Here is a 23,931-nt window from a genome sequence, read left to right on the forward strand (position 1 = left end):
TCACTAAAGGCTGGCATATGAGGTCTCTACTAAAAGCCTGTGTTACACTGGTTATTGTAATCTTTGTGAGATGTATATGCAGATAATATGTAAGGAGATATGACATATGATATATAAAAAAAGTATGCTCTTAAAGCCTTGAAGTTAAAGGCAGGTAAAGCAGAGGTAACATGCAAGTTCCACCAAACAGTAGATAGGAGGTAGGAGACAGTGGCTGACCACTGTGTGTCCTACAATGGAAGTCTATTTGTATACTGAGTTAAATGCTAATGAAGAGATTGTGGGGATTTCAGGAGAAGAAATTAACAAGGGGAGGTGAACATGGGCGGGGGCGGGGAGAGGGAGAGAGAGAATATTGTTTACAGGTGAAGAATAAAGGACTGGCCTAATATATCTAGTGGGCAGAGAAACCCCTGAAACATCCTTCATCTGGGGAAACAAACTGCCATAGGTCTTGGTCTTATGAAAGGAGGGTATCAGACATCCTGTTTGAAAAATGCTGTGAGAAGGTCTTTGGGTAAACAGTACCTTATTAGACAAGAGGAGACCATTATATTATGTTTAGGCTCTAGAGAACAGTTTATGATTTTATTTTATATGTAAACCTTTGTTGCCAGTATTTCTGCTTGCTATCATTTTAATCTCTGTTCTTTGTTAAATACGGCAAACTGCGGCCAGTGGGAGCTGCAATTGGCCGAACCTGTGGACGCTGCAGGTAAACAAACCATCCCGGCCCGCCAGCGGATTTCCCTGATGGGCCGTGTGCCAAAGGTTGCCGATCTCTGTACTAAGGTGAAAGAAGGCCTCAGTAGTGTATAGAGAGAGATTCTTGCAACAGTTAGTACCAGCTGTACAAACCATACATACACAGACCCACATACTTAGTTGCTGTAAGGTTCAATATTAAAACCTGGTATGGGGAGTGTTATCTTTCACTGTTAGCTCTTTGGTTTGAATCAGGTCCAGGTCAGCAGCTATGTTGTTGTTTGTTTATTTATATTGTGGTAGCAGCTAGGAGCCCCAGTCTGGAACCGGGGCCCCACTGTGCTATCCACTGTACACACACGGAACAAACAGATAAGCTTATTGGGGCAGGGACTAAGCATTAAGTATTTCAGTATCTTGAGGAAGAGTCATAGTCTTAGCTTAGAAAGATGACTTAAATGACTGTATGTAAAGGCTGATAACCCCTAAAATTGTCACCTCCTAAAAATTACATTGTTACTTGTGCCCTTGCTATTGGTGGTGGTGGTTGGGGATTGTCAGGCTGATAAAATGAGGCCTTAGACCAGCTCTTAACCCAGCTGCCGGCCTTATTATAAATCGTAGACGCCGATTTATTTCATGTGGTCTCTGTCTGCTGGCTTTGTTCTGAACTGGTAGGAGACTGAAGTGGCTTTGAATCCCTATTTCTGAGAGTTAAAAAAAACAACAGGATTTGAATCCACTTTAAAGCAATAAGATTCATGGGAGAGATCATAGCTGTTAAAAAAGTATCTTGTCTGACCTCTTGTATAATACAGGCCATAGGAATCAAGTGATTCCTGCATCAAGACAAAACTTCTGACTGAGCTAGAGTATCTTTCAGAAAGACATCTACTCTTGATTTAAACACTGCAAATTATAGGGAATACCACATCTGTAGGAAAACTGTTACTGGAAAAGTACCCTAAAATTTGTCTTTATTTCTAATCTGATCATCTTGCAAGTTCCATCTGTTTTCCAAAAACTCAGACAGTAACCACTTTCTCTAGCCATTTTTGTAATGAAATTTCAAAGTAAGCAAACAGTCAGGATATTGATTGTGATCATCAGAATCAAGACTAAAAATCAGAACGTGTGTGTTTCCAGTCTGATGGAAACTAGAAAATATTGATAATCTCACAAATAAGTCTCTTCTCATTAGATTTCTAACCTATTCATACATAGAAGATAATTGGAAGTTTTTGATGAAAGTAGAAAAATTCTGAGTGCCTTTCAAAAGTTCTGAGTTTCATCCATCACTGTTTATTATGTATGGTTTATACAGCTAATGGTCATCAGCCTTTTGAAGATCTTCAGTTTTATTTTTGCCATAGCATGGCAGCTTCTTTGATTAAAGAAAACTCACATTGTGTTGCTCCTTCCAACTTTCTCTTTGGGTATCTTTTGATTTCCAGCTGACTTTCCTTCCTTATCTTTGCGTTTGCAAAGCATAGAGTCAGATCCTCCCCTTGTATAAATGGGTACAGATCCATATGTCTCATCTAAGTTGTACCCATTTACACCAAGAACCTAGCCTTCCAAACAATATTCTGTAGCTCAATGCTCAGTCATAGAATCATATACATGTAGGGCTGGAAGGGACCTTGAGACGTCATCAAGTTGAGCTCCCTGCACTGCGGCAGAACCAAGTGAACCTAGACTATTCCTGACAGTATTTGACCAACCTGTTCTTAAAAATCCCCAGTTCCTCAACCTCCTTTTAAAGCCCATTCCAGTGCTCACCTATCCTTATAGTGGAAACATTTTTTCCCCTAAAATCTAACCTAAATTTCCACCACTATAGATTAAGAAGACTACTTCTTGTTTTACCTTCAGTGGACATGCAGAACAAGTGTTCACCATTCTCTTTGTAACAGCCCTTATCATATCTAAGGACTGTAATCTGGTCTTCCCTCAGTCTTCTTTTCTAAACACTAAACATGCCCATATTTTTTAGCCTTTCCTTATAACTCAGGTTTTCTAAACCTTTTATCATTTTTGTTGCTTATCTCTCGACACGCTCCAATTTATCCACATTTTTTTCTAAACTGTGGCACCCAGAATTGGACACAGTCATAGGTGCTGATTCCGTGGATGCTCCGGGGCTGGAGCAACCACAGAAAAAAAAATAGTGGATGCTCAACACCCACCGGTGGCCCCTCCCTCTAGCACCTCTCACCTGCTGTTGATCAGCTATTCAGCGGTGTGCAGGAGGCGCTGGTGGGAGGGGGAGAAACAGGGGCAGGAAGATGCGGAGCAAGGACAGTGCACACTTGGGGGAGAGGGCAGAACGGGGTGGGAAGAGGCGGGGTGGGAGTGGAGCGGGGGCAGGAAGAGGCAGAGTGGGGGTGGGGCCTTTGGGAAGGGGTGGAGTGGGGGCAGGGCCTAGGGCAGAGTTGGGGTCGAGCACCCTGGGGAAATGAGAAAGTTGTCACTTCTGGACACAGTAGTCCAGCTGAGGCTTCACCAGTGCTGAGTAGAGTCTGACAATTACCTCCCATGTCTTACATATGACAGTCCTGTTAACACACCACAGAATATTAGCCTTTTTTGCAACTGCATCACATGGTTGACTCATTCAGTTTGTGACCCACTATCCCCAAATCTTTTTCAGAAATTCTACCACCTACCTAGTTATTTCCCATTTTGAAGTTGTGCATTTGTGTTTTCCTTCCTAAGTGTAGTACTTTGCACTTGTGTTAATTGGATTTCTTCTTGTTGATTTGAGACCATTTGGTTCTGTCTCCAGTATCTCTTTTCCTCATCTGCTTTTGAAAGTTTCTGATCTAAAGAAAAAAAAATTGAAGGTTGAGGTTTATTGACTGAGGTTTATTAACAGGCTGGCTCTGTTCTGATAATTTTATTTATTTATTTATCACTATTAATGGCATTGTCTCTTGATTTTCTCCACACCAATGGGACATGTATAATGCAAACCTCATGGTGACAGAAATTTTAAAATTTTTGACTACAGTAAAGCAAACTTCTGAATGATTTTCTTTCTGGACAAGAAATAGCCTATGTGTGTATTTTTATACATCATGACAAGATTCCTGGTTTATCTTTCATTTAATGCATACATACTGCTGATTTTGTACACAGTTCATTTAGATTGGGGGGGGGGATTTAATATTTTTCAGCAGGTTAAGCAAAACACACCCAAGCAAATTACATCTTATTCAACAGATATATCATATAGGATGTGGGGAAAATCCAGCAGTACTTACTTGGAGACATGGTGCTATCAGTTTTAAGCAGAACTTCCCTTTGGCATTATTTAGTAGACCTCTCCATTGGCTAACATTAAATAAACCTATTTACTCAATGAAACGAGGGCTGGATCAGTGTCAGAATCTCATTTCTGCTTAAAGACTGATGTTATTACTCAGTCTTCAGTGTACTGTAGCTCCCATAGACCTCTTTAACTGTTTTGACTGAGTAAAGGCTGAGGGCCTGATGCAACTTTCACTGAAGAAAATGGGAAATGTTCCTTTGATTCAGTCGGAGTTAGATCAGGTCTTGAATAAGACTCAGGTAAGGATTTCAGGGATTCTGTCACTCCCACCAATGATAGCTATATAACAGAGCACAGAAACATTACATGCAGTTTAGGAAAGGCACTAAAGAAGAATACCTCATCTATGCCCACACATGCCCCTAGATAGAAACTGCAGGGACAGAATAGGGTGGTGCAGTGTGTTTGCCCCAAATGGAATTTATTCAGGACATCAGGGTTAAAATATGCTATCTGTGCAAAAGAACCATGGGATTTTCAGACAGCACACTGCGTTTTCTTTGGAGATTTCCTGTCTGTGATGGGGTGCACAACCCCATACTGATCAACAAGGGATTAGGGGATCATTTTGGGCTCAGCCAGCCCTGTCCCGCCACAGCTGCACCAAACTTCTGCAACTTCTGCTTGGAATGCCAGCTGGTCAGGCCAAAAGGTGGAAGAAAGCCCCTCTCATCCCTCTCCCAGTCACCGATGTCCCCTTTGAACTAACTGGTATAGACCTTGTCATCCCCCTAGAAAAAAGTGTTACCAGATACAAACACCTATTGGTGATAGTTGATTATGCTACTCACTATCCTGAGGCAATCCCACTAAGTAACACCAATGCAAAGATTATTGCCATGGAACTATTGAAAGTCTTTGTTTGAGTAGGAGTTCCCAAGGAGAGTCTCACTGACCAAGGCATGAACTTCACTTCCCGCTTGATGAAACAGGTCTGTGATCTTCTGAAAGTAAAGAACCTCCATATCTCAGTTTATATGGAGATAAATCTGCAGATGGATGGCCTGGTTGAACGCTTCAACAGAACTCTGAAGCAGATGCTGAAAAGGTTTATGCCAGAAGATTTGCGCCATTGGGATCAACTAATCCCCCCACCCATCCTGTTTGCCATTTGGGAAGTTCCACAAGCCTCTAAAGGCTTCTCTCCATTCAAGCTCTTATATGAGAAATGGGCCCCAGGGAATCCTCAACCTGGTCCAGGAGATGTGGGAAGAACAAACTCTGAAAACTCAAAATGTCGTACAATATGTGTTGAGACTATGGGGGAGACTTGAGACTGTGGGAGCTTTGGCTAAAGAAAACCTCCTCACTGCCCAACAAACCCAGGAACGCTCTTATAACAAGGGAGCACAGGTATGCACTTTCAGGCCAGGCAATCGGGTCCTTCTTCTTCTCCTGAGTACGGAGTCTAAACTACTGGTCAAGTGGCAAGGACCCTATGAAATTGTGTGCCAAGTTGGGCCAGTCAATTATGAGCTTAAACAACCTGACAAACAGAAGCCCACCCAGGTCTATCACATCAACCTGCTGAAGGCATGGAAAGAATGAGAAAGACTATTCATCGCCCCTCACCCTCCTGAACCAGAACTGGGGCCCCAAGTGCCTTATCTCCTGTCCCCAGAGGCTATACTGGTGGTGAAACAACTTCACCCTTAACAAATATCCCAGGTGCAGAGCCTAGTGAAAGCATTCCCAACAGTGTTTTCCTCCCAACCAGGAAGGACCCACCTCATGCACCATCACATCCAGACTCAACATGGACAGATCGTCTGGGAGAACCCCCAGCCATTTCCCCAGAAAGTGTGTGAAGCAGTAAAACTGGAAGTCCCAGCCATGTTGGAGCTTGAGGTCATTGAGGAATCCCACAGCGAGTCGCGAAGCCCTGTCATATTAGTCCCAAACCCAGATGGGACTGTCCGGTTTTGCATTGACTTCCAGAAGGTTAATATAATCTCCAAATCTGATGCCTACCCCATGTTCCATGTGAATGAACTACTAGACTGGCTGGGTGAAGCTCGGTATATCACCACCTTAGACTTAACAAAGGGATATTGGCAAATCCCACTTATCAGAATTGCAAGAAAAAACTGCCTTTGCCACTCCATTCGGCCTATACCAGTTTCAAACTATGCCCTTTAGACTCCATGGGGCACCCACGACGTTCCAACGCCTTAACACCACGTTTTGCAGCCCCATAATTCGTATGCCACAGCCTATTTAGATGATGTATTCATCTACAGCCAAACCCGGAAAGAACATCTGGCCCAAGTTGCGGCCGTGCTCCACTCCCTGTGACAGGCTGAACTAACAGCAAACCCTGTAAAATGTAAAATAGGGTCAGAAGAAACCACCTACCTGGGATATATTTTGGGGAAAGGCCAGATCCGGCCCCTTATAGATGAAGTCCAGGCCCTCAAGGACACCCTATGCCCTACCACCAAGAAATAGGTAAGGAGTTTTTTGGAACTTGCTGGCTACTACCACCGGTTTGTACTGAGGTTCTTGATGACTGCAGCCCCTCTCACAGATCTGGTTACAAACTACAGCCCCATGAAAGTGCACTGATCTAAGGCCTGTGAAAAAGCCTTTCAAGAACTGAAAGAATGCCTCTGTACAGAACTGGTCCTATTAAGTCCAGATTTCTCCAAATAATTCATTTTGCAGACAGATGCTTCTGATGTGGGACTGGGCAGTGTTCTATCTCAGGAAATAAAGGGGGAGAAACACCCTGTGCTCTCTTTGAGCCACAAGCTGTTCCCATGAGAATGAGCCTTCTCTGTCATAGAAAAGGAGGGCCTGGCAGTAAAATGGGCCGTAGACTCACTCAGATACTATCTCCTGGGAAACCCTTTCAAACTTGTCACTGACCATGCCCAATTAAGATGGCTAACCACCATGAAGGACACAACCCCCCATCTGATGCATGGTACCTGTCTCTTCAGCCCTACACATTCCAAACTCAGCATCAAGCCAGGAAAGCCCACCAGAATGCTGACTTCTTTCCATGGGAAGGGCGGGGGGGGGGGGAAGGAATGGGATAGCCCCAGCTCCCCAGGCTCCATCTTGAAGGGGAGGGTGTGTGATGGGGTTTACAAACCCCACACTGAGCAACAAGGGACTAAGGGATCCATTTGGGCTCAGCCAGCCCCACCAAACCTTCAGCAAATGCTCCATCTGCTGGAGAAATTAAAAGGTAGGGAAGTAGCTCATTTGTGGGGCAGAGCTGGAAGTGAGTAGACCTGCAGCCCACAGCTTCAGCAGAGCAGAGGGAAGCCTAAAGGCTCTGACACCGCTGCCCAAAGGGGCCCTCCTTGAAGGAAGGGAGGGCCCACCTCAGAGACAACCAGAGAGGGAAGAATCCTGTGACCGTGGACATTGGTAACAACCTTTTACTTCTTTTGGTTTGGATTTCCCCACCAGGTGAAGCCCTTGGACTGAGCTGACCCCAGGAGGGAGTGGGGGAGAGACAAGAGAAAGAAGTCCTGGGTCGGAGCCTGGTGGAGTAGGAGGGCCCAGGCTCTCCTCCCCACAACCCCCTTGGCAGTCCGGGATTGTGGCTGTGACCACTAGGCCACACTTCCCAACCAGACCCCGAGTGAGGACCATTACACTGTCCAAGTCCTGATCTTAGAGGGCTGGAGCACATGACTTATGAGGAGAGGCTGAGGGAACTAGGGTTATTTAGTCTGCAGAAGAGAAGAATGCGGTGAGATCTGATAGCTGCTTTCAACTACCTGAAGGGGGGGTTCCAAAGAGGATGGATCTAGACTGTTCTCAGTGGTAGCAGATGACAGAAAAAGGAGTAATGGTCTCAAGTTGCAGTGGAGGAGGTTTAGATTGGATATTTGGAAAAACTTTTTCACTAGGAGGGTGCTGAAGCACTGGAATGAGTTAGCTGGAGAGGTGCTGGAATCTCCTTAGAAGTTTTTAAGGTAAGTCTTGACAAAGCCCTGTCTGGGATGATTTAGTTGGGGATTGAGCAGGGGGTTGGACTGGATGACCTCCTGAAGTCCCTTCCAACCCTGATATTCTATGATTCGATGATCTTAGAGAGACGAGTTGAGTGAGGTGATATCCTTTAATGGACCAACTTCTGCTGGTGAGAGAGACAACAGAAAGTGGTCCAATCAAAGATCTTACCTCACCTACCTCTAATATCCTGGGACTGACATTGCTACAATACTTCGTACAAGTACTGATCTGCATATCTGTGCTTAGCTAGGGAGATTCAATAGGAGCATTGCACAAGGTGGTTTGAATGCAGACTGGCTCTTCTCATGGTCATATACCCATACATACACATATAAATAATATGAACCATGAGAAGAGGCAGTCTGAATATATATGATGTATATGTATGTGTGACTGCAAGCTAATTCCTTTAACCTTTAAGATGATATATCCATTGAATTTAAAGTTTAAAGATATAATCTGGAAGTCAAAGATCAACATAAATTTATAGTTTATAAGGCCCGTGGGACAGATTGATGGCCCTGCCATGAAGAATTCTAATTTTATATCATTAATATTTACTATCATAAAGTCCAAAACAATAAGCTAGGTGAGGCTTTTCCTGACAGCAGTGGTATAGCAGCTGCTTTGGGATTCATAAAGCAGCACCAGGCAAGAAATGTGCATGGCAGGTTTCTGACATGCCCCATCTTTGGGCTGGAGATCATAATCCCATTTAACTGCCTCAGTAGTAAAACAGATTCCCCTTTGCCTTTCTGCTTATTTCATTTTCCTGAGGTCCTGGAGTTTCCTCATCACTTCCTTGTTACAAAGGTCTCACTTTCATATTGAACAAACTGAATAGTCTAGGGTTAGGCTGTCAAAGAATCACTTCTACAGCCCTGACTGCCTTTCAATCTAGACTCAAAGGGGCCTCTAAAAAAAAGAGAACTGCTGAAGCTAGTGGAAAATGTGCAAAAACATTAGACTCAGTGACAACTGTCCTGCCTCTGACCTCATGTATTTTCTCTTATCGCCTTCTTTATTATTGACATCTGCTTGGAAACAGGATATTTCCTTCTTTGAAGACATCCTTTGCTCCTACTGTTCCTTCCTCACCCAAGGTCACAATCTTCTATTTGCAACATTGTAATCATAGAAACAAAGGTGATGTCTTTGGATGGGGGATGAGCAGTAGGGGTGGTTACATGGTGTTTTCATGCAAACATCTTTATGGCCATAATCATCTCCAACTCTGTATCAAAACAGAGTAACCAGACGTTGATCCCACAAAATCTGTCTTGTACTGGCTCTCAGGCTGCAGTAGCCTTTGCTACTTCTGCATCTCTATTCTGTGGAACATGATGACAGATTCACCACCCCCAGGACTACTATTCCACTGCTCCAAGACCAAGCTCCACTGTGTGGGATCAACAGGGGAATAGGCTTCAAAGTTCTTAAGATGTAGAGCGACTCTGCAGAGCCTTCCGAAGCCACATGGTGGTTTTGCTTCTGGGACTGTGGCTAGACATGTAAGAGGAGTCAGGATTTGTCCTTAATAGCAAGTGACGTTTTTCAATTAATACAGCTAAGTTATCTATCTAATGTACCTATCATCCTGATATCTAACTATTGTCTCCCTATTCTTCATCCCCAGCCATTTCTGTCTTTCTACTTGTCCTGTCTCTCCAGCCTTGCTTCCCCATCAGTTATGGTTCCCCGTTTCTCCTATACGAGAAAACTCAGAAATTAGCAAGTTTCTTTTTTTCCCCAATAGAGAATGTATCTTAACATTTATTTTGAGGTGAAACATGTTCTTTAAGTATCAATGTTGTGCTTGGGGGTTTATCTTATTACACTGTCCTTTAATGATAACAAATTAATTTGACAGCCAGAGCCCACAGACTGCCCTTGATCTGTCAGTGCAACTTTCATTGAGACTAATAAGGAATACTCATCAGTTGTAGTTGCACATGTGTATAAAGGGAATGGTATATGACACTAACGAGATGTAGTGAAAGGAAGAGGTTCGGTATCAGCCTCAGACCAAACTTCTTCAATAGTTTTCCCATTCAATCTTTGTCCCTCCCCACCTTTATGATGATCTCCAGTAGATATGGTTTGGAGATGCTGAGTCTGGATTCATGTCTGAATCTTCCCCAAGCAAAGGGTTTGGCCTGCTACTGTCTCTAAGCTCAGCAGGCCACTTCTCCCTTCCCACTGATATTTGGGTCCCAAAAGCACAGTTTCACCTAGCACAATAATAATGGCATTTGTTATTTGAATACATGTTTTGCTGCATCCTACATATATTATGGTCTTCTCCTGCTCCCATCAAAGTCCATTGCAAAACAACATTGGGCCTCACTGATTTCAGTGGGATCAGGATCACCCTTATTTTTAAATTTACCAGCAAAATAATATTCCCTCTTTGTTCAAACCATTTTCATCTTGTAGTAGGAAGAGAGTCTGAAACATAAGTGCTTCGATTAGAGGCCTGGTATGATGCCTGAGACCTAAACTAAAGTAGGGGTCAAAGCGCTGCTGAGGAAAAGGCAGGGCCTGTTCACAGAATCTGGCAAGAACAGGTTTGATATTGCAGAAACACATTCCTAAGCAGTGCTAGGCACAAGAACACACATGCAAACACTTTCCAGAAAGATGGTACCAGAACACCCCAATACCAGCACATTCCCCAAAGATAACAGGAACACACTGACCCATCTTAAAGATAGAATCAGGATGACAACATGGATAGAGATGTTTTGATTGAACCAAAATATACAAGATAATGTGTGGCCCCCAGATACAACAGAGGGTTACTATGTAACTTATTTGTATCAGTTTATAAAGAGGTATCTCAGAGGGAGTATCTTTGGCCAGCCTAGGGGGGAATGGAAAGTCCCACCATTCACTGAGCTGCGTTCATTGTAATGGGCATACATGTGTTAGTGGTCCTGTAGAATCTGCAGGACCATGTCTCATTGACAGTAAACCTGGCCAGGTGCCTTTGTACCTTAATGGATCTTGTGGTCATTGGTCAGTTCACTCAAGGTCTGCCATGCCAGCTGTCTGCACAGAGCTGGGACGGGACACACACATGCACACACACACACACAGCCAAACACATCTGATAACACATCCATTGATATATTTAGGATTACCAACTCCTCCTGCTGCACTGGTGTGAAAGAGGGACATGGGGAGAGGAGCAGAATCTCTCCCTCATGCTCAAAGAGATGCTGCAAGCAGGAGCATGGTCTGTAAGCTAAGGAGCATGCCTAGCATCCAGTTAGCTACTCTGTATGCTGCCATAAGGAACAAGTGTTTGCTGGTAACAAGCACAGTAGGGGAGCACTGGGCTTCTGTTTCTGCTTCCGGAAGCAGCTCAATAGCGCATCAAGAGGTGGATTTTTGCCCTAGCCAGCAGGAACCCTTGAGTGGAAGATGCACTAGGCATTGCCTTGGATCTCTGTGACTGCTCCAGCCAAGATACAAATTGACAAGTCAATGCATTTCTTACTACATTTTCACATACTGTAACTAACACATGGTAACAATTTTGTTAAATACTCTGGGAATCCAAAGAAGTTTATAAAAGGGATGGCACTTGGTGATTTATTTGATACATTTTCCCAGCCCAACTTGCAATGTTTAGCTCACATTATAAACCTTGTTGGCTCAATTTAAAAATATCCTATCCAGTTTTGCTAAATAGCCGTTAAACAGTTCCTTGACTGTCTTTCGCTCTCTTTAAAAATAACTTGAATTTATTAATCCTACCCTTGACACTTTAAGCATCCAAACTACTGTCACTTAAGAAATGCTGCAGCACAAAAATAGCAAAATGAGAGGGTTCCCGCCCACCTTCTAAAAAACAATTTTATACAAACAAAACCTTGGGAAGGATAGATACCCTTTAATTATACAGAGGCTTGCAATGATAAGAGTCAACTATTTCCTTGATTCAGAGAAATATTATGCCTGTTAGTGACATTCATAAAATAAACGGCTCCTTGACCTCTGCCGTTGTGTATGATTCATCTTCTCAGGCTTTAATTTTGTGACACACACTGAGCAGCTAGCACTTAATGAAACAAACTGCTGTGTTGATGCAGTACTTCAGAGGGAAAACGCATGCCATTTCTTTACCAACACACAAAATTATGAATAAATGCTGACAATTTTAAGAAAGAAAACATTTATAGTTATTGTTGTTTACTGCTGAGGTGCCAGAGGGATGAATGGTGCTTTGCAAAATCAATTAAATAATTAAATAACTAAATAAATAAAATAAATAAATACAAATAAAATAAAATAAAACTTACTACTTATATAGTGTTAAGCATTCCACAGTCCTGTATAAATATAAACTATTGCATCTTCACAAAAACTCCATATGGCAGAGATGAAGGAAATTATTCTCCCCATTTCTACATATGGGGAAACCGAGGCAGTGATGAAGTGACTAACCCATGTCCATATACCAACACACTATCAGAGGTGGACTAGAACTTGGGACTCCCTGATGCCCCACCCCATGCTCTTTCCTTCATATTTCATTAAAAAACTTAGAAGGATCTTGCAGTCTAAGATCACAGTCCTGGAAATGTTTACACACAGGCATGTGACAATTCCATTAAGTACAACGGGACTAGGCATGTGAATAAAGCTAAACACGTGAAATATGAGATCATAAGCTCTTGATCCTTGAAGTGCTGAGTGCCACCTGAGAAGTTCTGAACAGCTTCCAATGATCTTGGTCACCTTGAAGGATAGGACCCTCAGCTGGACATAGAACAGAAAGGAGTGGTCAAATGTGTCAAAAGATGATAGATTCATAGATTTTTAGAAAGCCAGAATGGACCATTATGATTATCTAGACTGAGCTCATACATTTCTCCAAATAATTTCTGCACCTAGCTCATAAATTCTTATTGAATTAGAACATATCTTTTAGAAAATATCTACTCTTGATATAAAGTCTTCAAATGATGGAGAACCCACCATATTCTTAGATTAGTTGTCTGTTATTTACAACTTTGATGTCTAAACTGCATCTGGGAGCCTGGGTAAACAGATATATGCTAGCTTTACTCCAGCTAGCACACTAAAAATAGCAGTGTGGATGTTGCAGCATGGGTTAGCCACCTGAGTATGGACCCAGGGGTCAGCTGGGTTTTAACTCAGATGGGAAGCACATGCCTTTGGCCTTGTTGCAATGTCTACTTTGCTATTTTCCATGCATTAGCTTGAGCAAAGCTAATGCATGTCTATCTATCGAGGCTTGAAGGTAAACTCCCACACATCTACTATGTGGACATCCCGACTGTTAAGAAATTGTGCCTTGATGTATGGTGTGAAAGGAGAAGCATATCAGCAAAAGATCATGAGTTGTAATTTAGTTGCATACATATGTTAGCTTTGTTTCATTCTGAGGCTGAATTACATCTGTAGCTTTTAAAACTTTTTTAAAACTCATTGCAAGTTATAACATTGCTAGCTTGAAGGAGCAAAGACTGGTAAAAACTCATAAATGGAAGACAGCACTGGAAGGCCAGTCTAAAAGAGCGAGTCTGTAGGGATTTAAAGCAGGAGAGTGAGAATGTACTGAATGCAGGATCAGGGAGCATATTGTGGGCTTCCCTTATGCGTGTATATACACATAGTAGCCAATCATAGGGAAGGGAGTCTTGAAAGTTTTTGTTCTATTTAGAAAGTAATGGAATAGATACAGCCAGAAATATTTATATAGAGCAAACATAAGCCTGAGCAGGAGCTTCTTAATGCCTATACCTGCAATATAAGGGCACAAAAGTTCTGGGTGGAGAAGGAATATAAGGGCATGAAGGTTTTGGGTGGAGAAGGAATAAAGAATTGGGCACACTCAAGAAACTGAATAAGTTCTACATACAGTAGTTGTCTAGTGAAGTGCTGCACTGGTTTAGAATACTTACATAAATCGTATTCATTCAAATGATAAATTATAATTGAATAAGAATGTTGGGAAGAATGTATAATACAATTAATAAAAACAACAAGGAACTAGGGGTGACTAAGGTAGTTTGGATTAAAAGAAGAACTTTCATCTAAAGCTTGAACAAGACCCAAAATTGAGTTTTTGCTGAGGTTCATAAAAGCTTCTTAAACATTTTTTCCTCTTTATTTTTCACTTTTACTGCCTCCCCAATTCCAAGCAGGCCGTGAGACAGTTTGTTTACATTTGCATGGCCCTCCACAGCTCCCAGTGGCCATGGTTCACTGTTCCCAGCCAATGGGAGCTGCGGGAAGCGGTGCGGGCTGCAGGGACATGCTGGCTGCCTCTTCCAGCAGCTCCCATTGGCTGGGAACAGTGAACCATGGCCACTGGGAGCTGCGGGGGGCCATGCAAATGTAAACAAACTGTCTGATGGCCTGCAGGTGGATTGCCCTGGTGGGCTGCGTGCAGCCCGCGGGCCGCAGGTTGCTCACCACTGCTGTATATGATGGAAACCACTTCAAGCCAGGGGATATGACAGTACGCCCAGCACCCCTAGTTCCAGCATCTATGCCCTGAACTCAGGCACTGAAGTTCTGTCTGGGTCATGTTACCACGCACGGTTGATTACCTGCATACAGGGCAGTCAGAATCTGGCCCTAAGAATTTCAAGGTGAGCCCACTGAGTTCAATGAGAATTTTGCCTGAATAAAGATTAAGTAAAGTCTTCAGAATTTGGCCCGTTGATTTAGAGGGAGGTTTGCTTGGGTATAGACCATGGGATCAAGTCCTGAAGGAGTCATTTATTTGTTGAGGGCCTGATTTACCACTGTGTGAACCTGTTTCCTCACTAGTCTTTCAAAGCAGTTGCATCAGGGTATATCTGGTGTAATACTGTAAGGACTACTCAGACCACCCCCCTTTATAAAAAGAATTTCCCAAACTTGATGTATTTAGCTACACGTAGATAACAAGCTATAGATTTAGATAAACTGGGTTACATAGATATACATAAAGAACATATTGAGAAGTTAAAATGCAAATTAAATGATTTTGTGAAATAATTTTTGTGTAGGCAAATTTGTGCTTCAGAATGAACATGAGAACAAAAATAGGTGCCCCCCTCTCCTTCCTGATTAATGTGCCATGTGTTTTTGTTGTAATGCAAGATCTGGTGCACCATGCTAGCAGATCACAGCATGACACTGGCATTGCCTGCTGACTGGAAATGAGCGACCACCAGAGGAGAACTGTGATTAGACAATTGTGTGTGTGTGTGTTAGTAAAAATAGCATGTTGGTGTTAAACCTTTCCTCTTGTGCCTGGGTATTTTAGCTGACAGGAAATACAAAGTTGTTCCCCTCCCATCCCCACACTGTTCTGAGGACCTCTTTTAGGGAATCAAGTCATCAAGAATGCTGAGGCACAAGAAAGTGTGTTAATGATGAAGTCTCAGGAATAGTGTTGACTTTCCTGACAGTTGAGGGTTAAAGCCAAATACTCTACTTTATTTTAATGATTTTAATGGGCATTTTTAAATACATTTTTTGTGAATTTACAAAAGTGAACATTTTAAAGTAAAAAAATAAATCCTTTGAAGCATGTATGAGCTCTCATTTAAATTAGTATTTTTTGTTTACTTTTTTATCAGGAGACCTGTCCCAACACCCATTGAAGTCAGTGTGGGGACTTTGTGTATTGGGTCAGGCCCTGCTAGGATTACAGAACCACCTACTTCATCATTACAGGTTCATATCAAGCAAGCTTATTTTTAATTATTATTATTTTATTGTATTATTTATTAGCCTATGTTATTTATTAGCCCATTACTCTCTAACCGCTGCTCTGTGGCATGAAAGAAGATGACTGAATCCAATACCTAGTGTCCAGAGACAAAATCATCAACACAAAGGGCATGAATTGGCATCATTGTTACCACAGCCCAAGAAAAAGACAAGGGGTTGAATCCTTTATGGAAACTAAACATCTTTCTCACCCCTAAAAGTGGTCAGAAATCATGGTCCAAGTCAATCAATGATGTGGAGGAACCTGACATTTCTGCTGTCTGAGGCATGATTTTCAGATTAATGGCCTCCTTCTCCATGACAATCCGTCAATATGGTACTTTTCACTGCACCTTTCACATCGCTATCCTTAAAATAAAACATTTTTTGCCCCAAAATTCTCCAAATTCTTGCTGAAGTCAATATGATTATAGCCTGAGTAATGCCTGCAAAATCAGGCCTATTATTTTAAATAGATGAATGTGTGTGTACAGACTTGGAGACTTTTAAAAATTCCTATAATTTATCCAGTCAACCATATTTCTGCCTTGGAATTATAGCATGCACTGTTATTGTAGCCATGTTGGTTACAGGATATTAGAGAGAGAAGGTGGGTGAGGTAAAATATCTTTTATTGGACCAACTTCTGTTGTTGAGAAAGACAAGCTCTTGAGTGACACATGGCTCTTCCTTAGGTCTGGAAAAAGTATTCAGGGTGTCAGTCTGAGCACCTTTCTCAGACCTGAGGAAGAGCTCATGGAATTATACTTGCAGTCTGTCATACACAGTGTGTTTGTGTCCTCGAGTAATGGCTTTACAAAATCATGTATATTATTGATCTGATGGAATATAATGACTTCTTTAGAGCCATCAAGTTCTCCCTTACACATCCTTAGTCAAGGGACTGTTAGAAAGCTGATTTTGAATATTTATTTTGATTGAAGTGTGCACTAATTTCACATGTTAAAAAACCTTTTGGAAATTTCAACTGGGAAAAGAAACAAAAGCAAAAGACCCTGGTGCATATGTGCAGGAAACATTATTTCTAGAGTAAATAACTTGTTGCTTACTGTTTCTTTCCAACACACCCCTGAGGCAAAGAACCATATTATGGACTTGGAAATTGTCACTTTGATCAATGGAGCAATTTTTGGTAAAGAAATCAAAACAAAACAAAACAAAAAAAAACCCTGGGAAGTCACTCAATTTGTTTTTGTACTCTTTTTATTTGCAAACAAATACCAGAAGCCCAGGTCTCTTTCTCTGCATTCTTCCTGCCCTCCCACTGCTCAGAAGGTGGGGTTCCTGGACACTGGTCTCTATTCCTTCCCTATTTGGGGTAACATCCTTAGGGGCTCTTTTCTCTCAATAGACTTCTACTCTCCTCACCCATCCTGCCCGACCATGCTGAAACCAGTAATGACCTGAAATCAGGATGGATGCCTTACTGTGGCTATATTAAACACAATTCTGCAGTGTGGACTGTCATAAATATAAAGGGAAGGGTAAACCCCTTTAAAATCCCTCCTGGCCAGAGGAAAAATCCTCTCACCTGTAAAGGGTTAAGAAGCTAAAGGTAACCTTGCTGGCACCTGACCAAAATGACCAATGAGGAGACAAGATACTTTCAAAAGCTCGGAGGAGGGATTAAAACAAAGGGTCTGTGTCTGTCTGTTTGCTGCTTTTGCCAGGGACAGAATTTATGGAGTCTTAGAACTTTTAGTAAGTAATCTAGCGAGGTATGTGTTAGATTATGATTTCTTTAAATGGCTGAGAAAAGAACTGTGCTGAATAGAATGACTATTCCTGTCTGTGTGTCTTTTTTGTAACTTAAGGTTTTGCCTAGAGGGATTCTCTATGTTTTGAATCTAATTACCCTGTAAGGTATCTACCATCCTGATTTTACAGAGATGATTCCTTTACTTCTATTAAAAGTATTCTTGTAAGAAAACTGAATGCTTTTTCATTGTTCTAAGATGCAAGGGTTTGGGTCTGTGGTCACCTATGCAAATTAGTGAGGATTTTTACCAAACCTTCCCCAGGAAGTGGGGTGCAAGGGTTGGGAGGATTTTGGGGGGAAAGACATGTCCAAACTACATTTCCCAGTAAACCCAGTTAAAGTTTGGTGGTGGCAGTGGAAATTCCAAGGGCAAAGGGTAAAATTAATTTGTACCTTGGGGAAGTTTTAACCTAAGTTGGTAAAAGTAAGCTTAGGAGGTTTTCATGCAGGTCCCCACATCTGTACCCTAGAGTTCAGAGTGGGGAAGGAACCTTGACATGGACAGATGAAAACATGTGAAGCAGAAATATGTTTGACAATCGTTTTCTAAAACAGTGATAGCTAGCACTGTGTTGGTGCTGCAGAATAGAGAGTGGTGAAATAGGAAAACAAAACAAACCCTAGGACTCTATATTGTGTTTTCAAAGAAATAGCAGCTAGCAGGAAGAAAAGAGAAGCACAATTCAATTGGATGCATCTGATGAAGTGAGCTGTAGCTCAAGAAAGCTTATGCTCAAATAAATTGGTTAGTCTCTAAGGTGCCACAAGTACTCTTTTTCTTTTTGCGAGTACAGACTAACACGGCTGTTACTCTGAAACTTAATATTAACACAAGAAGCATCACTAACCTCCAGTAAGACTGGTAGAGCAGTGTGAGAAACTGAGAGGAAGAAAAGGTTAAGCAGCTCACTAAGGGCTACACAAAGAATCAGTAGAAGAGGTGAGAGACCAAGGCTAATAGTTGCAAAAACACCTAAGTGATTTAGGATCCTAAATTCCATTTCAAAAATGTCTTAGGCACTTAGGAATTTAGTGCTATTTGTGATGGTTCTCAGGTACTCAGGGCTGTGAGTCACATTATTACTCCCTGGACTTCAGCATGGGGAAGACTTGTTTATGTTTAACTGGCTTTCAGCTTCCTGACACCACCAGCCAGGTAGTCAGTGAAGCACTCTCCTCTGGGCTATACCAGATCTTACTTTGCCTTGCAGGTTAACAATAGGTGCACCCCAGTCCCTGAGTCCCTTTGAAGCATTCCCCTGTTGTATCCATACCCACAGAAATACCTGGTCTGCTGTCCCCAAAGGGGACAGTGTACACATCAGCTTGTATGAGTCCCACAGGAGCAACATTTTGCTTAATATTAAAGTACTGATATATATTTATAGTGAGGATAATAATAAGATTCTTACCAAAGATTCAAGTGATACTGAGTAAGGATATTGGAAATGAAAGGGGTACAGTAATAGGCAGACTCACCTGAGAAGAATTATTGAGAAGAATAGACGGGCCTGTAACAAGAGGTGATCCAGAGAACAGAAGAGTATGCTGTCTGCCAGGTGCTAAGATATGGGATGTGGACCTGAGGTTGAAGAGGATCCTAAAGGGAGTTGTAAAGAATCCATTGATTATCCTTCATGTGGGAACAAATGATATCGCTAGATTTTCACTGGAACATATCAAGGGAGACTATGCCAGGCTGGGGAAGAAGCTAAAGGAAATAAAGGCTCAGGTGATTTCCAGAGGGATTCTGTCTGTTCCTAGAGAAGGACAACAAAGGTGTGACAAGATTATGATGCTCGACAGATGGCTCAGGCAGTGGTGCTATAAGGAGGGCTTTGGGATGTATGGCCACTGGGAAGCATTCATGGACAGAGGACTGTTCTCTCGGGATGGACTTCAACTGAGTAAGGAGGGAAATAGACTTCTAGGATGGAGGATGGCACAAATGATCAAGAGAGCTTTAAACTAGGAATTTGGGGGAGATGGTTGGGAGATGTGCAGGTAATCTCCACTCCAGTTATTCTCTTTGAGAGGGAAGAAAATGAAGTAAGAAAGGATACAGCCGTGGGTAGGAGAATGGACATAAGGGGGAAGTGCAGTGTACATACCAATCTAATAGGTAATATTGGTGGTAGAATGTCTGTGCCCAATTGGGTAAAGAATGTGAGCAAAGCCAAAGGGCAAAAATTAAGATGTTTGTACACTAATGCTAGGACCTTAGGTAATAATATGGAGGAACTAGAGCTACTGGTGCAGGAAGTAAAACCAGATATTATAGGGATAACAGAAACATGGTGGAATAATAGTCATGACTGGAGTACAGGTATTGAAGGGTATGTGCTGTTTAGGAAAAACAGAAATAAAGGCAAAGGTGTTGGAGTAGCATTGTATATCAATGATGAGGTAGACTGTAAAGAAGTAAGAGGTGATGGAATGGATAAGACAGACTCTGTCTGGGCAAAAATCATATCGGGGAAGAAAGCTACTAGAGCTTGCCCTGGGATAGTGCTTGGGGTGTGCTATAGACCGCTATGATCTGATTGGATATGGATAGAGACCTCTTTAATATTTTTAAAGAAGTAAATAATAATGGGAATTGTGTGATCATGGGAGACTTTAACTTTCCAGATATAGACTGGTGGACAAGTGCTAGTAATAATAATAGGGCTCAGATTTTCCTGGATACGATAGCTGATGGATTCCTTCACCAAGTAGTTGCTGAGCTGACAAGAGAGGAAGCCATTTTAAATTTGGTTTTGGTGAGCAGTGAGGACCTCATAGAAGAAATGATTGTAGGAGACAACCTTGGTTCAAGTGATCATGAGCTAATTCAGTTCAAACTAAATGGAAGGATAAATAAAAATAGATCCGTGATTAGGGTTTTTTATTTCAAAAAGGCTAACTTAAAAAAAATTAAGGAAATTAGTTAGGGAAGTTCATTGGATTGAAAAACCTGTGGATCTAAAGGCGGAAGAGGCCTGGAATTACTTCAAGTCAAAGTTGCAGAAACTTATCAGAAGACTGCATCCCAAGAAAGGGGAAAAAAATTCATAGGCAGGAGTTGTAGACCGAGCTGGATGAGCAAGCATCTCAGAGAGGTGATTAAGAAAAAGCAGAAATCCTACAAGGGGTGGAAGATGGGAGGGATCAGAAATGAAAGCTACATTATTGAGGTCAGAACATGTAGGGATAAAGTGAGAGAGGCCAAAAGCCATGTAGAATTGGACCTTGCAAAGGAAATTAAAAGCAATAGTAAAAGGTTCTACAGCCATATAAATAAGAAGAAAACAAACAAAGAAGAGGTGGAACCGCTTAACACTGAGGATGGAGTGGAGGTTAAGGATAATCTAGGCATGGCCCAATATCTAAACAAATACTTTTCCTCAGTCTTTAACAAGGCTAATGAGGAGCTTAGGGATAATGGTAGGACGACAAATGGGAATGAGGATATGGAGGTAGATATTACCACATCTGAGGTAGAAGCCAAACTTGAACAGCTTAATGGGACTGAATCAGGGGGCCCGGATAATCTTCATCCAAGAATATTAAAGGAACTGGCTCATGAAATTGCAAGATTTTTTAATGAATCTGTAAACTCAGGGGCTGTACCGTATGACTGGAGAATTGCTAACATAGTTCCTATTTTTAAGAAAGGTAAAAAAAAAGTGATCCAGGTAACTACAGGCCTGTTAGTTTGACATCTGTAGTATGCAAGGTCTTGGAAAAAAAATTGAAGGAGAAAATAGTTAAGGACATTGAGGTCAATGGTAATTGGTACAAAATACAACATGGGTTTACAAAAGGTAGATCATGTCAAGCCAACCGGATCTCCTTCTTTGAGAAGGTAACAGATTTTTTTAGAAAAAGGGAATGCTGTAGGTCTAATTTACCTCAGTTTCAGTAAGGCATTTGATATGGTTCCACATGGAGAATTATTAGCTAAATTGGAAAAGATGGGGGTCAATATGAAAATTGAAAGGTCGATAAGGAACTGGTTAAAGGGGAGACTACAGTGGGTCACAGTGAAAGGTGAACTGTCAGACTGGAAGGAGATTACTAGTGGAATTCCTCAGGGATCGGTTTTGGGACCAATCTTATTTAATCTTTTTATTACTAACCTTGGCACAAAAAGCAGGAATGTGCTAATAAAGTTTGTGGATGACACAAAGCTGGGAGGTATTGCCAATACATAGAAGGACCAGGATATCATACAGGAAGATCTGGATGACCTTGTAAACTGGAGTAATAGTAAAAGGATGAAATTTAATAGTGAAAAGTGCAAGGTCATGCATTTAGGGATTAATAACAAGAATTTCTGTTATAAACTGGGGACTCATTACTTGGAAGTAACAGAGGAGGAGAAGGACCTTGGAGTATTGGTCATCACAGAATGACTATGAGCTGCCAATGTGATATGGCTGTCAAAAAAGCTAATGCGGTCTTGGGATGCATCAGGCAAGGTATTTCCAGGAGAGATAAGGAGGTATTAGTACCATTATACAAGGCACTGGTGAGACCTCATCTGGAATATCGTGTGCAGTTTTGGTCTCCCATGTTTAAGAAGGATGAATTCAAACTGGAACAAGTACAGAGAAGGACTACTAGGATGATCTGAGGAATGGAAAACCTGTCTTATGAAAGGAAACTCAATGAGCTTGGCTTGTTTAGCCTAACTAAAAGAAGGCTGAGAGGAGATATGATTTCTATCTCTAAATATATCAGAGGGATAAATACCATGGAGGGAGAAGAATTATTTAAGCTTAGTACCAGTGTGGACACAAGAACAAATGGATATAAACTGGCCATCAGGAAGTTTAGACTTGAAATTAGATGAAGGTTTTTAACCATCAGAGGAGTGAAGTTCTGGAACTGCCTTCCAAGGGAAGCAGTGGGGGCAAACAACATATCTGGCTTCAAGACAAAGCTCGATAAGTTTATGGAGGAGATGATATGATGGGATAGCCTAATTTTGGCAATTAATTGATCTGTGACTACTAGCGGTAGATATGCCCAGTGTCCTATGATGGATGTTAGATGGGGTGGGATCTGAGTTACTACAAAGAATTCTTTCCTGAGTGTCTGGCTGGTGAGTCTTGCCCACATGCTCAGGGTTTAGCTGATTGACATATCTGGGGTTGGGAAAGAATTTTCCCCCAGGGCAGATTGGCAGAGGCCCTGGGGGTTTTTTGCCTTCCTCTGCAGCGTGGGGCACGGGACACTTGCTGGAGGATTTTCTGCACCTTGAAGTCTTTACACCATGATTTGAGGACTTCAATAACTCAGACATAAGTTAGGGGTTTGTTACAGGAGTGGGTGGGTGAGATTCTATGACCTGCGTTGTGCAGGGGGTCAGACTAGATGATCATAATGGTTCCTTCTGACCTTAAAGTCTATGATTCTATGAGCACCTTCTTGTGACTGTGTGAGGCATTGCAGTCCTTTTTACACTCCTGGCACCCTCTGTAGATTGTCAACCTCCCTTCATGGTTTTTCAGTGACTCCATCCTCTGGCCAGGTCACACAATGAAAATAAACCCCTTCTGGGGTAGCAAAAGTCCAACCAAACTGTTTATCTGCCCTCATCTGGGTCTTAAGTCCCAGCTATTGGCACTTCAAATTCAGCCCTTCTCTTGGGCTTTCAAATGAGCCTTGTCCCTTCCCCAGGGTTTACACCATATCACTAGTGGCCTGTGGGGAACCTAGCCCATCTGCTACTTCAGGTTCCATCCCAGGGACCCTATAAACAGCAGCAGCATACTGCTTTCTTTAATTAGTTCTTGTTGCATTCCCTGGGCCTCTTCCTACTTAGCCCCTTTATCTTCACCCCTTACCTCAGGATTAAAGTTCTCATGTCCTCTCTCTCCCAGCTTAAGCAAATGTAACTAGAATCAGACTCTGATTATCCCTTGAGTTCCTTTGGGCAGAAGGGATAGGCAGCACCCTGCCTCACCCCTCTGGTTCCAGCCAGACCCACCAAGCCTCTACAGCTCCTCTTATCTGAGCCTGCTGGGGTTTGATTGGCTGTTTCCGTGCAGCCTCTGTAGGCAGGGCTAGGGGACACGCTTTTACTGCTTCTTTCCTGGGTTGGGGTGTAGTGGGACTGCAGGGCTGCCAGCAGGGGACCACAAAGGCCAAGTACACCCCCTCAAATTTACATATAAGGCAAAATTATAGCACACTTTCTAGACATTAAACTTAACAAATAATTTAGCCTCCAGTCTATAGAAGCCTTATCTCTCCCAGAGTCTTCTGCAGAGTTTGCAGACAAGGCTGGTTGTGATCCCATTTTCATGAATGTAAATATGCTGTCTGGTTTCAGAATAACAGCCGTGTTAGTCTGTATTCGCAAAAAGAAAAGGAGGACTTGTGGCACCTTAGAGACTAACCAATTTATTTG

The sequence above is a fragment of the Natator depressus genome, chromosome 6, assembly GCF_965152275.1.
Source record: "Natator depressus isolate rNatDep1 chromosome 6, rNatDep2.hap1, whole genome shotgun sequence".
Taxonomy (NCBI): domain Eukaryota; kingdom Metazoa; phylum Chordata; order Testudines; family Cheloniidae; genus Natator; species Natator depressus.